General features: G+C 44.8%; 1 protein-coding gene across 5 annotated transcripts in view; it reads right to left on the bottom strand.

Moving 5' to 3' along the window:
- The window catches only part of NEXMIF (neurite extension and migration factor), a 202,342-nt gene that overhangs the window by 10,959 nt on the left and 175,827 nt on the right, over positions 1-15,556 (bottom strand). The window contains exon 1 of one of the 5 annotated variants that reach the window (XM_068151979.1): positions 8,285-8,370. The exons of the other annotated variants lie outside the window; for them this stretch is intronic. The gene's annotated coding sequence lies outside the window, so the exon portion shown is untranslated. Of the gene's footprint in view, positions 1-8,284; positions 8,371-15,556 lie in introns of those variants that run through there. 5 annotated transcript variants of the gene reach the window in all.

Consider the following 15,556-nt stretch of genomic DNA (forward strand, 5'->3'; position numbering starts at 1 on the left):
TGACACCTACCAGGACCTGCACTGTTCTCACTGGGGGCAGTTTCATTTTGGTTATACAGCCACCAGCTGAGATCGACTGGATTTGATGGTACTTCTCCAAAACAACAAAACCAAGATCAGGATCCAGCCCAGATTTCCTCTCTTCCTCCACTGAAGACCCTCCCATATTCAAACCATTATGTGCCTAAGAAGAGGGTGAGATGTAGCCGAATCACTGGGCATGGACCCTCTCGCATGGTCCCAACAGACATAATTCCACCTCTTTGACTATAAATTCAGCTCACAATCTCTATTTTTTCCTTCTGGCAACTGGAAGTCAACTTTTTCCTCTCTTGCAGAACAGGAACTAGATTGCAGTATTGTTTCCAGTGATTTTTTGGTGGGGGGTTTTGTGTGTTTGGTTTTGGTGTTGTTTTTAAAAATCAACATTTGTCAATGTCTGATCTTCCCACTGCATTCTCTGCCCTGGGTTCAGCAACTGCAGTTCATTCATATTCAGATTTGCAGTGGAGTCCTCTTAATTAACGTGAAATCTTTACAACCGTCTTAGCAAGTGAAACCTTCGCTGAACTTAAAGATGTTGTGCCACTGAGAGCGAGATAAGAATAACAAGCATCAGTAACTCCATTCCTTTGCATATTCAGAGGAATTCTGAACCAATCCTGAGAGTTTTAACTTTGATGCAAATCCGTATTTCAAAGCTCTCACCACGCCAAATCGGTCTGCTGCAGTAAGACCCTTCTCTTCTACCAGCACCTGCACCCTCCCCACCACCCTGGGCTCCCACAGAGGTTGAGCAAAGCTCCAGCAGAAGCATCACTGATGTGTTCTATCAGGAGTGACTCAAAACGTCACAGAAAGCACAGATCAGGCGGCCTTGGGAGTTATCTCCATGCAACTGGAAGAAGATTAACTTCTAAGTGTGAAAGCTGCTCTGCGTTTTCCACTAAGTCTACAACTTCACGCCTCCTTGATCATATCTCCTGCCTATTAAATATATATTAATAGAAATATTAATAAATTAAGTTTAAAAACTATCTATTAATGACAATATTAATAAAACATCTTAAGCCTCAGGAGAACCAGAGGCTTCTCAGGAGACCACAGAACCACCACCAGTCCCGCACATGGGCCAGCATGACTTCTGGAGAGGGGGTTGTTTGCTGCCTGAGGAAGCTCTGGGAGAAGGAGAGCTGAGTAGAGTAAGGAGCTTCAACTGACTGTCACCTGGTAGATGTGGTTTGCATGCCCTTATGGTTTGCCAGACAGAACAGAAACATGCAAAGATCTTCCACTTCAACTGGCTATGGGCAGCTAGGTTTGGAGGATCTGAACCTGTTGCTCACTTTCAGTTCACTCAGTGTGGATGACGGGACCATCATCTTCACTGTACAGAAGGTTATAATCAACACTTCTGTATACTATGATCACCATCACCTTTCTGAAGTGCAGAGGTGATGCTCTGAGAGAGGCTTATCCATGCATGGTCACCACCAGATACAAAAGAAAAGGGGAGAAGCTCCATCACTGCACGTTCCTTGGGCTATCTGCAGCTGAGGGGCTTCGGCATTCAGAGCCTATGTCCACAATTCATCCTGTTAATTTCCCTAATTATTTTCAACCTTGTTGACACTGCTGGTTGACCAGAACCTTGTGGTAATGAGTATGGCAGCTTCTGTGCTCCATGACATGGACCTGTTTTGGCTTGGTCTGAACTGGTTGTCCTCCAAGGGACAGGCCAGATGTCCTCCCAGAAACACAGTCTAGAAAGGACTTGAAGTATGATCATCACACTTGGCAGTGCTGTTAATGGTTGGACTTTGATCTTAAAGATATTTTCCAACCTAAATGGTTCTATGATATACAAAGGAAGAATAATGGCAACTTTTCAAGGTGGCCAAGTATGCCAGCCACACTTCTCACTCTTCAGTGTTTCACAGAACTGCAGAATCACCAAGGCTGGAAATGACCTCTGAGATCAAGTTCAACCATTATCTAACTCTACCAGGGCCACTACTACACCATATCCTTGCGCACCATATCTAGACATCTTTTAAATATGTCCAGTGATGATGATTCAACCACTTTCCTGGGCACCCTGGGACAGTTTTTGATAAGCCTTTTGGTATAGATGTTTTTCCTAATCTCCAACCTAAACTTCCCTTGGTGTAACTTGATGCCAATTCCTCTTACCCTAGCAGTTGTGACATGTGAGAAGAGACCAACATCCACCTCTCTACAACCTCCTTTCAGATAGTTGCAGAGAGCAGGAAGACTCTGCAGACTCCCTGTTTCCAGGACGAGCCACCACAGGTCCCTCAGCTGCTCCTCACCAGACCTATTCCCCAGACCTTTCACCAGCTTTGTTGCCCTTCTCTGGATCTGCACCAGCACCTCAGTGTCTGTAACCCACAGGAACCAGGCTGAAGGCTAAGAGTAGAAAGCTTCAACCTGCCAGTCAAATCTTTGTTTTATCAGTATGATAAGCTGGTAGTGGTAAGCTCAGAAGCACAAGCATGGCTCTGCTCACCTGAGTTTTGCCCAGCTGGTTTATAGTGACTGGGGGTAAAATGTCCCATGTGGCCTGTTTTAACATAGTCACTAAGGACTGGCAATGAATAAAACACAGAACAAAAGCAGAAACAATAATTCTCCAATAGTATAAAATTGTCACTTCCAGTACACAAAACATCTCCAGAGAGAAAATAATAACACAGACAGAAAGCATGAGTGAGGTCACCGAGATTCCAAGCATTTTAAAGAAGGCATCATCCTATTACTGCTGGGATTTCATAATCAGAGAATGGTTTGGGTGGGAAGGGACCTTTAAAGGTCTCTAGTCTAATCCCCATGCAGTCAGCAGGGATATCTTCAGCTAGAGCAGGTTCTCAGAGCAGCCCAAAATAACCTGACCTGGAATAGCTCTAGGGATGGGGCATCTACCACCTCTCTGGGCAACCTGGGCCAGTGTCCCATCAGCCTCACTGCAAACGGCTTCTTCCTTCTCTCCAGTCTAAAACCCCCTCTTTTAGTTTAAACCATCAGCCCTTGTCCTGTCCCAACAAGCCCTGCTATAAAAATTGTCCCCATCTTTTGCTTGCCCCCTTTAAGCAACATCTCCTCCTTCATAGTTCCTGCAAAGCAGCATCACATTGTTGAAGTTTAATAAACTCCTCCCAAGGAGAAGAGAAAAATATATCTACCAGGTAAAAATAAAGAGCCTCCTAGACTGACTGAAAGCCCACCTACACACCCAGGAATTAGAGGAGATGGACGAGATTATGGGTTAGTGACAACTGTTCCATAATTAAAGTTGCAAGAGTGTTTTTGGCTTAGAGCTGAAGAAACAAAAGGTCACTAGACCAAACCCAACGTGCTGCCTCCTGTCTCCACATGGCTTGTACACACCGAGGACTTTTATTCGTTGCAGAGCATGAGGCTTGATGGAGAGGGAGTATCCAAAGTGAAGGAAAATCTTTTTATGGAGAAGTGGGGGAAGAAAGAGAAGAAGAAGATGTGGCTTTTTTTTCCCCTGCAGAGTTATGAATAAGCGCAGGTGTTCTCTGGGTGAGGTTGTAGCTCTCAGAAAATAGAGCTTTAGAGAAATTAATTACATGTCAGAGCCTCTGACAGGTCTTTTAAGAATTATGATACTTTTGAATGAAAACATTATATACTTAAAAAGAAATACCATGTAAATGTCTCCAAGATATTTACATTCAGAGGAGTAATAGTAGGAAAGAATTCAGGTCTATCTGTGGTAGGAAGGATGCTGAACATGCTGTGAGTGCTCTTCCTAACAACGCTGGCTCCTGCCCTTGCAGGACTTCATTAACTCCTCTGCAGAAGCACAAAGCAAAGTTCAGGGGCATCTGCCAGGACTCAGCTGTGAACAGAAACACAACAATGTTCTTCCAAAGAGCCCGACCCTCTTCTCTCACCCCACAAGGCTGCAGCCCTGAGCCCACAGCTCATCTCTAAAGCAAGGCCATCGCACCATGCATCTGCTGCACTGAGTAGGCAGCAAGACCTGAGCAGAGTGGAATCTCCACGTGCTTTCCTGTCTGAGTTTGGGGTTTGGGTTTGGTTTTTCCTTTCTTTTCTTTTAAGTCCTGACAAAATCTGGGCAGAACACAGGACAAAGAGCTTCCCATGGAGAAAGCTTGATCTTCAATATATCAAGAGGCCACCATGTGCCAAGAGCTGGTGCAGTGATGCCAGGCTGATCATTCACTCACATGAAGGATGCTATTTTCCTGCTCGATTCTGAAATTCCCAAATCCCTTTTATTTCAGGGGTTCCATTTGATCCTTTTCTGATTGATGATGGTGGGCACACGAGAGAAAAGGCCAAGTGAAGGAAAAACAGAAATCACAGATTCAGAATAATTTTGGTTAGAAGAGAGCTTTACGATCATTGAGTCCAACTGTTAAGCTAGTACTGCCAGGTCACCACTAAACCATGTGCCTCAGCATCACATCTACAAAGCTTTTAAATCCCTTTAGGGATGGGGACTCCACCACTGCCCTGTTAAGCCTGGGCCAGGCCTTGACAACTCCTTTGGGTAAGAAATTGTTCCTTATGTTCAACCTAAACCTACCCTGGTGCAACTTGAGGCTGTTTCTTCCTGTGTCACTTGTTCCTTGGGAGAAGAAACTGCCCCCCACCTCACTCCAACCTCCTTTCAGGGAGTTGTAGAGAACAAGTCTCCCCTCAGGCTCCTTTTCTCCAGGCTAAACAATCCCAGGTCCCTCAACTGCTCCTTTCAAGACTTGTTCCCTAGACTCTTCACCATCTTGTTGCCCTTCTCTGGACCTCCTCCAGCTCCTCAATGTCATTCTTGGAGTGTAAAGCCCAAAAGTGATCTCAGTATTTGAGATGTGGCCTCACCAGTGCCCAGTACAGTAGGACAATCCCTGCCCCGATCCTGCTGGCCCCACTATTCCTGATCCAGGCCAGGATGCTGGTGGCCTTCTTTGCCACCTGGGCACATGCTGGCACATCTTCAGCTGCTGTCAACCAGCACCCCCAGGTCCTTTTCTACCAAGCAGTTTCCAGTCACTCTGCCCCAAGCCTGGAGCATTCATGAGGTTGTTGTGACCCAGGTGCAGGACCCAGCGCTTGGCCTTGTTGAACCTCATACCACTCACCTAGGACCATCCAGATGCCTCTATACATCTGCCCTACCCTCAGGTTTGCACCCAATTTGGTGTAATCTGCAAGCTTACTGAGGTTGCTCTCAATCCCCTTATCCAGATCATTGATAAAGATATTGATGAAGAAGGCCTTTGTGGGTCAACCCCAGCAGTGAAACACCTAAAACCCTTCATGAGGGTAAAGAGTCAAATTTTAGCTGAGAATAGGTTCAGAGACCTAGGTATAAATACAGATAAAAGCCTCCAATTAGGAATAAAATTTTTTTTGGGGGGAGGGAATGATGATAAAAAGAAAGAAAAAGAGCTTGCAGAGAAAATGGAGAACATAAAAGCCATGAAAAGAAGAAACGATTTAAGAACTGGTGTGTTCCCAGAAGGTGTAAAGGATGGCTGGCTGGTTAATATTCATGGCAAGCCTCCACTTCTTCCTCGGCTAAAAGCAGATGCAAGAATTACTGCAGAGCCTGAGCCCCAACTCCAGCAGACCCCCAGATATGATATTAAGAGCAGACTATTTTAGTGCCAACTCTGAAATCAATGACAGCTTCTGACCTTACTCTGGGAGGACATAAGGTGCAAGTGTTTCAAGACCTGTCACAAACAACTTTAAGGAAAAAGGAAGGAAGTGAATGAAATTATAGCCTTCCTGACAAAGCACAGGTAAAACAGAGAAGGAGCTTTCTCTCTGAGTGTGTTCAAGAACAGCAGTGTATCAGAAAGGGAAAAAGGCAGCAATTAAAATCCTTGAGAAGCTGAAATGTGTGAGGAAATATCTGAAATGGGGTGTGGTGCTGCATGACACTGAAGCACAAGGGAAGGGAGCTGCTGAACCCCAACAAAACAGAGACCCAAAATGCAAAGAGAGTGAAGAATCACACCCACCAGGACATTGTTACCCTGGGCAAGCTGCTGTGGGTGACTCTGTTTTAGCAGGGGGTTGTACTGGATGATTTCCAGAGGTCCCTTCCAAACCCTACCATGCTGGGATTACGTGATCATTGCACTAGGGGTGTGCAAGGAACAGGTGTGAGGTGGAGCAGTAACTGGGGAGAGTGGGAACCTCCTGGGGAAAATAAAAGCCCAAGAGTTAATGCAGAGAACAGAGACTGAGAAAATGGGGGAAGAAATGGATGATCTGAGTCCAAAAGCAAAGGACACCTGCTTTGGATGTGCACAGCTCAACATCATGTCCCCAGAAAATGGTTGTCAAAGACCTTCTAGAAAGTTGTTGGCTCAGGTAAGGAAGAATTAAATATCCCTTTGCAGTAGGTGTGGGACGAATTTAGACCATGGGGACAGGAAACTATTCCTCTGGGAACAACACAGGCAAGGAGATGAAGGAGTTTGGGTAGACTCATGAGGATTTCAGAGAGCATGCCCAATTGTAGGGTCAAGAAGCAAAAAGAGGATTTCTGGCTATCAAGAGCAAGGAGGGGCTATTAAGAAGAATTGGTGGGTTTCTTTTAGGCCATTCTCTCTTACTTTATAAAAGGAGGAGGAAATGAAGCAATAATTGGTGTCACCCAGCAGGTAGTTTTGAACAGCACTGGCAGGCTGAGGGGTGGACTTTCAACTGCTGAAAATGAGAAAGAATACAAACTTGGATTTAGCTGTGATGGCCTCAAACAAGAACATTTCTACAATTATTACAGAAGGTGAACAGCCTTACCCAGACAGATGGTTCCAAGACTGACGACAGACAGACCTAGCATTAAGCCATCAGTACAAGCCTATTATAAACATCAGTGATGAAACCTGTCACAGGTACAGCTGCCACCTTGCTCCCCAGGACAGCCTTGTAATTTTGTGAGCTAAATACATTCTTTCTGTTGTAGCAAGCAGGCTGCTGGATGAGGACTTCTGGTCCACCCTAACTGAAAGTAACCACAGAAGACAATTAGCGGCAGCTCTCCAGCCAGGGTAACCTCCTTCTGTTTACAGCTTATTAGGATTACTATTAAGCAGAAATTATCCTTATCTGGGATGGGATGAGGGGAAAGCAAGATTTAGGGATTTGATACACCAAGAGTGGAAGAAAAGGGAGTATTTGATGGAAGTGCAAGATGAATACATCTGAAAGAAGGAGAAGGTTAATCTCATCACTCCATAGCACAGACACATATTTTAGGACTTGCTACACTCTATATAGCTCCATGAGGGTCTCATTATTTTCTAGCAGACCTCACTTCAGTAGATGGGAACTCAAATATAACTGATACTTGGGAATAGCAAACATCTGCCCTATGCTGCCTCTCAGCACAAGTAAGAAAATCTTCAAAAGTACCAAAAAGCAAATCAATAAATTATTATGGGAACCTGGTAAGGCCACAAGGAGAGTGAATAGTTCATTATCAAGGCTTATTAACGGATCATAATACCACAAACCATCACCAGCAGAAATATAGTGAAGAGCAAAAAAGAGACAAACCACAGTAGCCTAGGATTAAGACCCCTCCAACCCTGGGGTTCAAAAACTGGCAGAATGGTCCCAAAGCATCATCCAGTACTGGAAATTAGAGGTAAAGGCCTGTTGTATGAATTAGTGAAGCAAATAAACTTGTCCCCTGAAACAAATCCTAGGCAAGCCAAAGAGGAGACAAAAAAGTTGTCAATCCTGTTTGTAAGAGATACTAAGGAATACAGATGTTTCACTTGGGAGAAAAAAAGAACCTTTTGGACAACTTTAAAAGGGATCTCTTCTCCCAGCTGTCTATTTTAACTTCTGTGAGAGGTAAACCCCTGCCTTAGCCAGAACCAGGAAAGTCCTTAAATGGCTCCAGACTTGGAAAAGTGAGAGAGCAACCGAGAATCTCCTGTCCAGGATGGTAATGCCCTGCAGTCATAAAATGTTGTAAATTCATGATTCTGATGGGCAATATCACGTGGTTCAAACCACTACACCTCCCAAGGGAAAGGGGAAGCAGACATTGCCACTTAGCCAAAGACTGGTCAGCAAGCAGATCCACGAAGGTTTACAGATGGATTTTAAGGTCTCTGAAATGTTTTAATGGCTCTGAGTAATTTGATTATGCATGAAGGAGATCCTCCCTCCCACTGGAAGGGACTGGCAGAGCTGTAGTAGGCATACAGGTGACAGGTTGTCCCAGCTTTGTGTCCTATAGACTCACTTGATCAATACACATCAATGCTGAGTGTTGGCCATCATGCTGGCAGACGATGTCCAGGTTGGTTGGGTGACTCCAGATGACTCAGGATTCATTGCAGGCAAACTGCAGATAAAATTAAGAGGGCACTTAATGCACTACAGGAGTGCTACAAAAACAACGTTCAAGATACCACAGCAAAGCCTAAGGCCAAGCTGAAGGGAAAAAGGGGGTCAGACTGAATGGAAAGGAGCCAGACTCTTCTCACTGGTGCCCAGTACCGGGACAAGGGGCAAGGGGTACAAACTGGAACCCAGGAGGTTCCATCTGAACAGGAGAAGAAACTTCTTTGATGTGAGGGTGCCAGAGCCCTGGAGCAGGCTGCCCAGAGAGGTTGTAAAGCCTCTTTGTCTGGAGACGTTCTAAACCCACCTGGATATTGTGATCCTGGGCAAGCTGCTGTGGGTGTCCCTGCTTTAGCAGAGGAGCTGGACTACCTTTCAACCCCCACCATGCTGGGATCTGGTATTTCCATAGAGATATGGTGAGGAAAACACAGTCCTGAACTTCACATCTACTTGAAGCTCCCTATCAGAAATACCCTCTTCTCAAACCTGGTAACCACCAGGTTCAAGAGAAAAAAAAGATGAAAGAAAAGAAGATTTTTTTTCCTCTCTACAAACTGGTAATATATTAAAGTTTGGGCAATTAAGCTGGCTGGTGCTGGAGGAAGATGTGAAAGCTCATCAGGATATTTGTAGCAACTCTAGTGGGGTAAACATTTCTCTTTTCTAATATCTTCAAATTAGAAATTTTATAAGAAAGAAAAAAAAGAAGTAGAAATCTTAGCAAAGCTTATTTGCCTCTTATTAGCAATTAGCCAGCATGGACTCAGGATAAAAAGTGTTAATTTCTAAAGTACACATAATTTTCATAAAAGCACAGGCAGGAAAACTAAACGAGTGCTTGGCTTAGGGACAGGAAGAAATTAAGCAGAAGCAATAGAAGGAAGGGCTAATTCCTCCTACATTGTTGCTGCTTCAAGGATAAAGTGCTAAAAAGGCTGGTTTTGAGAAACTAGGGAAAGTAGAATGTTAGAAAGCAGGCAAAAGAACATAAGGAGAAACCTCTTTGGTGGGAAGGTGCTGGAGCCATGGAGCAGGCTGCCCAGAAAGGTTGTGGAGTCTCCTTCTCGGGAGAACTCCAAACCCACCTGGACATTGTGATCCTGGCCAACCTGCTGTGGTTGACCCTGCTTTAGCAGGTGGGTTGGGAATCCCCACTATGGTGGAGTTCTGTGATTCTATGAAAGAATCACAGAATGCCAGACTGGAAGGGATCCCAAGGACCATCTTGTCCAACCTTTCTGGGCGATGGTGTAATTGAAATGAGCTGGCCCAGCACCCTGTTAAGCTGTGTCTTTACACTGACCAATGTAGGGGAATCCATCACTTTCCCTGGGAGATGATTCCAATGTCTAACTGTTCTCATGGGGAAACATTTTCTTTGGGAGTCCAATCAAAATTTCCCAAGGAGTAACTTGTCCTCATTGCCCCCTGTCTTTTTCATCTGACTCCTTGTAAAAATGAGTCTCTATCCTCCTGGTAGCCACCTTTCATGTACTTGCACATGGTTATGAGGTCTCCCTTAAGCCTTGTCTTCTCAAGGCCAGACAAATTCAGTTCTCTCAGCCTTTCTTTGTACAGCAAGTCTTCCAGTACCCTGATGACTGAGAGGTGAGAGATCACCCCCTAAAAATGGGTGACATTCCTCACTGATGTGGAAGACAAAAATCCCTTAGCTACCAAATCCAAGTTCCTAGCCAGATGCTTTAAATATTCATGAACAACTTGAAGTTTTATCAGGATGTTTCCATTTTATATAGGGATAAGTGATGATACTGATAGCAGATGGGCTCTTCCCTATGATTTCCTTTTTAAACCTCCAACTCAATGCAATTCCTTGTGCTGGGGAAGGAAAGCCTGTGCTTATAGCTCCAGAGCACAAAGCCTTCTGTTAATTTCCTTTTGCTTTCAAAACCTTTAATTACACAACTGGGGGGCAGGCTTAAGTACGCCATCATCACCATCATCATTTTTTTTCCTCAGAATATTGGGTGTACTGGGTCTGCCAGGCGAGGTGCATCTAGAAGCGACTTACACTTCAGAGAATCTACAGAGTACCTACTGACTTACACGTATTTTCATGAGAGAGTGAGTAGTTTCCTATAGCTGACACAGTTGGACCACCAAATTTTACAGGTAAAATGGTTTCACGCTCTCATCCCGTGATGTGCATCTGAAGGAGCCAACGCATCTGACTGGAAAGGGAATAAAGGTAGGGAGGAAAAGCAAATGATCAAAACACTTATCACACTGAGAAAAGAACTTATTAGGCCTGAGAAGGAGTTTGAATTGATGACAATTATAAGCTACCATCCATTTTTAGCTAGTAATTCAGGAAAAAAAGGATGAATTATTTGAGGGATAATATGTGATCATTTATTTAAGGACTTATTCTAATGTATACACTGGAGGAAGCAGAGTTAAGGGCATATGAACACTTTAACACTTACCCTTCTGGACAGTTGTACCTTGAGATTTAATTGCACTTTAGTGTTCTAATATTTAGCTTTAAAATACAATTTACTTTTCAAATACAGAAGCCAGTTTAGTTTAGAGGGCTCCTGCATTTATAGAAGCATAGAATCATTTCAGTTGGAACAGACCTCTAAGATCATCGATTCCAACCATCAACCCAACACTACTATGGCCATTAAACCACCTCCCAAAGTGCCACGCATTTTGAATACCTGCAGAGGCACTCCACCACCTCCCTGAGCAACCTATTCCACTGTCTGACCAAAGCCAGGCCATTTTCCAAGTCCATTTTACATGCATTCACCATCTCCACCACATCCCTGCTCACGTTTAATAGATCTGCCAACATTTGCCTTTGGGAACTGGTTCATTTATCTAAAATCCCCAACCAGCCCCAGCCCTGACTCCACCTGCCTCAGCAGTTCACCCAATTAGATGAAAATGTCCATTAAATATAAATTCACATCTCTTCATTTTCTCTTGGAAAGATTTTGGGATCTCCCAAACGCTGAAGGCAATTCCTGACGGCAAAATCCTGCATTAAGAGAGACTGCAGCTCCTAAGATATGAGCCCCAATCCCCGTCCGTATCCAGGTAACAATCTGGAATGCTGATATTTAAAGAGGAAAAATATCTGGACAGCTGCCCCAGCTCCCTGAGAAGCGATGTTTAGTTAAAGTCTTGGATAACACTAAAAGAAGATGTGGAGATGTCACACTGTGGCTGAAGCATTTTTTCAAGTGCTGAATTATTCACCCGTGACTCTCAGATGTGAAATCCAAATGCTCCAGCACTGCCCTGGCTTTAGACAATGTCTAATTCCTTTCTGTGCCACTGCAGGGTCTCTTCATCAGCTTTCTTTCATCTATAATCACAGCCAGGTCATGGATTATTAGTCATATTCACTGCAGAATTCAAACCTCACTACACCAATCAACCAGCCTGGGACTCCCAAAACATTCCTCCTGCATTAATAACCATGCAGCTCACCACCACACTGGAGAACCCCAACAATCCTGGTGCTGGGTTATAAGGGTCCAGCAGGAACAGGCCAGTTATGTTCCCCCATACTAGACACCGGTGAGGTCACACCTCACATCCTGGGTTCAGTTTTGGGCCCCCCACCCCAAGAAGGACATTGAGGGGCTGGGGCAGGTCCACAGAAGGGCAAAGAAGCTGGTGAAGGGTCTGGAGAACAGGGCTGGGGAGGGGCAACTGAGGGACCTGGGGTTGTTCAGCCTGGAGAAAAGACTAAAGGGAGACCTTCTGGTTCTCTTTAACTCCCTAAAAGGAGATTGGTGCCAGGTGGGGGTTGGTCTCTTCTCACAAGGAACAAACATATATCTATATATTAGGAAAAATTTATTTAGGGCAAGAATGGTCAGGCATTTGAACAGGCTGCTGGATGGAGTCACTGTCCCTGGAGATGTTCAAGAAACTTTGGGCCATGGTTTAACAGCCATCGTGGTCTTAGGTTGAAAGTTGGACTCGATGATCTTAGAGGTCTTTTCCAACCAAAGCAATTCTGTGATTCTAAACTGAACACAGTATTCTGGCTGTGGTCTGACCAGCAATGAACAGAGTGGTGATGACTTTCTTGATACAACCCAGCATCCCACTGGCTGTTTGTGAGCCTCTTTAAAAAGCCAGAAGTCGGCGGCTTGTTTCCCAGTTCTTTCTCCATGTGAACACCACATGAATTAAACCCCAAAATCCTAAACAAAGGCATTTATCAGCTTTTGCTGGAGAGGTTACTCTGCATATTGAGCCACACAGCTGCAATTATTTCTTCAGGAGGACCTCAGTTATGTTCACCACGTTAACAAGGCTGGGAAAACAGAAGAAAAAAAAATACTACAGGCAATGCCGCAGAGAAGATAAATAGGTAAACATCCTATGCCTGACATTAGTTAATACATCACAGCTTTATTCACTTAGGGCAGCCATGAAATCAATTCCTCACTAAAAATAAAAAATTTGTAGCCAAATCTGCTCTCACACCATGGGTGAGGCAAGGAAGGATGTCACGGGGAGGGAAACTGTGGCTTTGCTCGATGTTCTGCATCTGATGATTTGTCTTTGCCTAATGCAAAGCCCTGCCAAGTACTTTGTTTTCCTCAAAATGAATCATAGAATAACAGAATGGTTTGGGTTAGAAGACCTTCAGGATCATCTGGTTCCAACCCCACTGCAATGGGCATGGACACCTTCCACTAGACCAGGTTGCTCAAGGCCTTATCCAGCCTGGCCTTGAATACCTCCAGGAAGAAGACATCCACAGATTCCCTGGCAACCTATTCCAGTGTCTCACCATCCTCACTGTTAAGAATTTCCTTCTAATCTCCAGTTTTACTCTCCCCTCTTCCAGCTCAAAGCCATTGCCCCTCATCCTGTCACTACAAGCCCTTGTAAAAAGTCCCTCCCCAGCTTTCCTGTAGCCCCCTTCAGGTACTAGAAGATTGCTGTAAGGTCTCCCTGGAGCCTTCTCTCCTCCAGGCTGAACAACTCCAACTCTCTCATCCTGTCCCCACAGGGGAGGTGCTCTAGCCCTCTGACCATCTTCCTGACCTCCTCTGGACCTGTTCCAACAGTTTCATGCCCTTCTTGTGCTGGGGGCAACAGAACTGGATGCAGTGCTCCAGGTGGGGTCTCACCAGAGCAGAGTAGAGGGGCAGAATCACCCCCCTCATCCTGCTGATCACACTGCTTTTGATGCAGCCCAGGACAAGTTTGGCCTTCTGGGCTGCAAGTGCCAAATAATTTCTGTTGTTTTTATTTTTTTCCTTCCAAAGGGAACAATCTTTTTCTAAACTTGCTCAGGAGTCAGCAGTGATGTGTTCCCAGCCTCTCAAGGACACTTCCTTGTCCTTTCCAAAGTATCTCAGCTAAATCGGTAGCAATGATGGAAACCAAACCACATCAACTGCTAAAAATAATAATAAAAAAGGCCCTTCTCTTTGGTAAAGCTCAAAAACCATTTCAAACCAGTCAAAATCCCACATGGATAGACTTCTGAGCCCCACACCATAAAGAATGAACAAAGCCAAAACCAAAGCAGCTTATTAAATGAACAGAGAAAGATGAATCCACGGTTTCATACTGATTCCCCTGGAAAACCAAGACCATATCAAGGACAATTCATCATTTGCCACAAAAACGAACCTGTTGGAATTCACTGCACATCCTGACATGGATGGGAACAGCGTTTGCTCTTCAAAGAAATACTGAATCACAGAATGGCTTGAATCGGAAGGGGCCTTAAAGATCATCTAGTTCCATGCCATGGGCAGGAACACCTCCTCCAAGACCAGTTGCTGAAAGCCTTATCCAGCCTGTTCTTAAACACTTCCAGGGATGAGATGTCCAAAACTTCTCTGGGTAACTTGTTCCACTGTCTCACCAGCCTCAGAGTAAAGAACTCAAAAGTGAAGACAAGCAGTCATGATATGCCCATCTATCAAGCACTACAGCCCTCCAACAGCGTGCTTGCTGGGGCCAACAACAACCTCATCTGGAACAAAATGGTCTTGGAGGGAGGAATCCAGCTCTTCATGAACATCATGAGCATGAGGATATTTGTATCACTGCAGAGATGCAGGTAACCACTACAAACACAGTACTGGGCCAAAGCAACACACAGGCAGCATCTTGAGGCTTCCCTCTTGAGTGTGCTTTGCTCATGTCCCTGCCGTCACTCAGCCCTCCATCTCCTGCTCATGCCACCTCAGACCTCAAATGCTTTCAAAGGTTTAAGGGAAGACCACACTCATGGGAATGCCTGGCTAAAAGGCCACACAAATGGAAGCACATATTGATTTCCAGGAGAAACAAGTGATGGATGGGCACTGAACCTGAACAAACAACCTGAATCTGAACAACATGAACCAAATTCTCCATTCACCTAATGAAAAGATGGCTGGTGTTCATCCCAGAACCCTGCCAACAGAGACAGAAGGAGAAAAACAAAGGAAAATGGTGCCTGCAGGCTCAGCTTGGCAGGAAAAATATCATCAGATAGGAACAGTGTCATCCATTGGAGGCTGAGGGGAGACCTGGCTTTCTACAATTCCCTGAAAGGCGGTTGAAGCCAGGTGGGAACAGTTTCTTCTCCTGAGTAACAAGCAATAAGACAAGGAAATGGACTCAAGTTGCACCAGGGGAAGTTTAAGGTGGACATGAAGACCAATTTCTTCCTCAAAAGGGTTGTTACATCCTGCAACAGTCTGCCAAGGGCAGTGGTGGAGTCCCCATTCTTGAAAGGATTTCAAAGCCTTGTAGATGTGCTGAGGCACACAGCTGAGTGGTGACCTGGCAGTGCTGGGTTAATAGTTGGACTTAATGATCTTAAAGGTCTTTTCCAACCTAAACAATTCAGTGATTATATCAAGGTGGCTGCTCAGTGCCACCTGTAGCTCAGTTATTGCCAACACCACTGGCCTGATCTGAACAAAATCCAACTGCTTCTATCCCTCAAAGTTAGTAGACAACCAGGGTGCACGTTTATTATGTAAAGGAGAAGCAAGTAGGTCCTCTTCTAAACTTTATAGCTAGCTCTAGTACTATGATAAAAGGAGGTGGGAAGGATGCCACCTCCACGTCCCATGAAAGCCCAAGGAGACATGCCCATCTTCAAGGGATTGAACAAAATTCATACACCACCTTACTCCCTTTCAGGCATAACAATCCCATTCTCCAA

Source organism: Melanerpes formicivorus, unplaced genomic scaffold, assembly GCF_026170545.1.
Source record: "Melanerpes formicivorus ecotype bairdi unplaced genomic scaffold, bMelFor1.0.p_v2 SCAF_22, whole genome shotgun sequence".
NCBI classification, from domain to species: domain Eukaryota; kingdom Metazoa; phylum Chordata; class Aves; order Piciformes; family Picidae; genus Melanerpes; species Melanerpes formicivorus.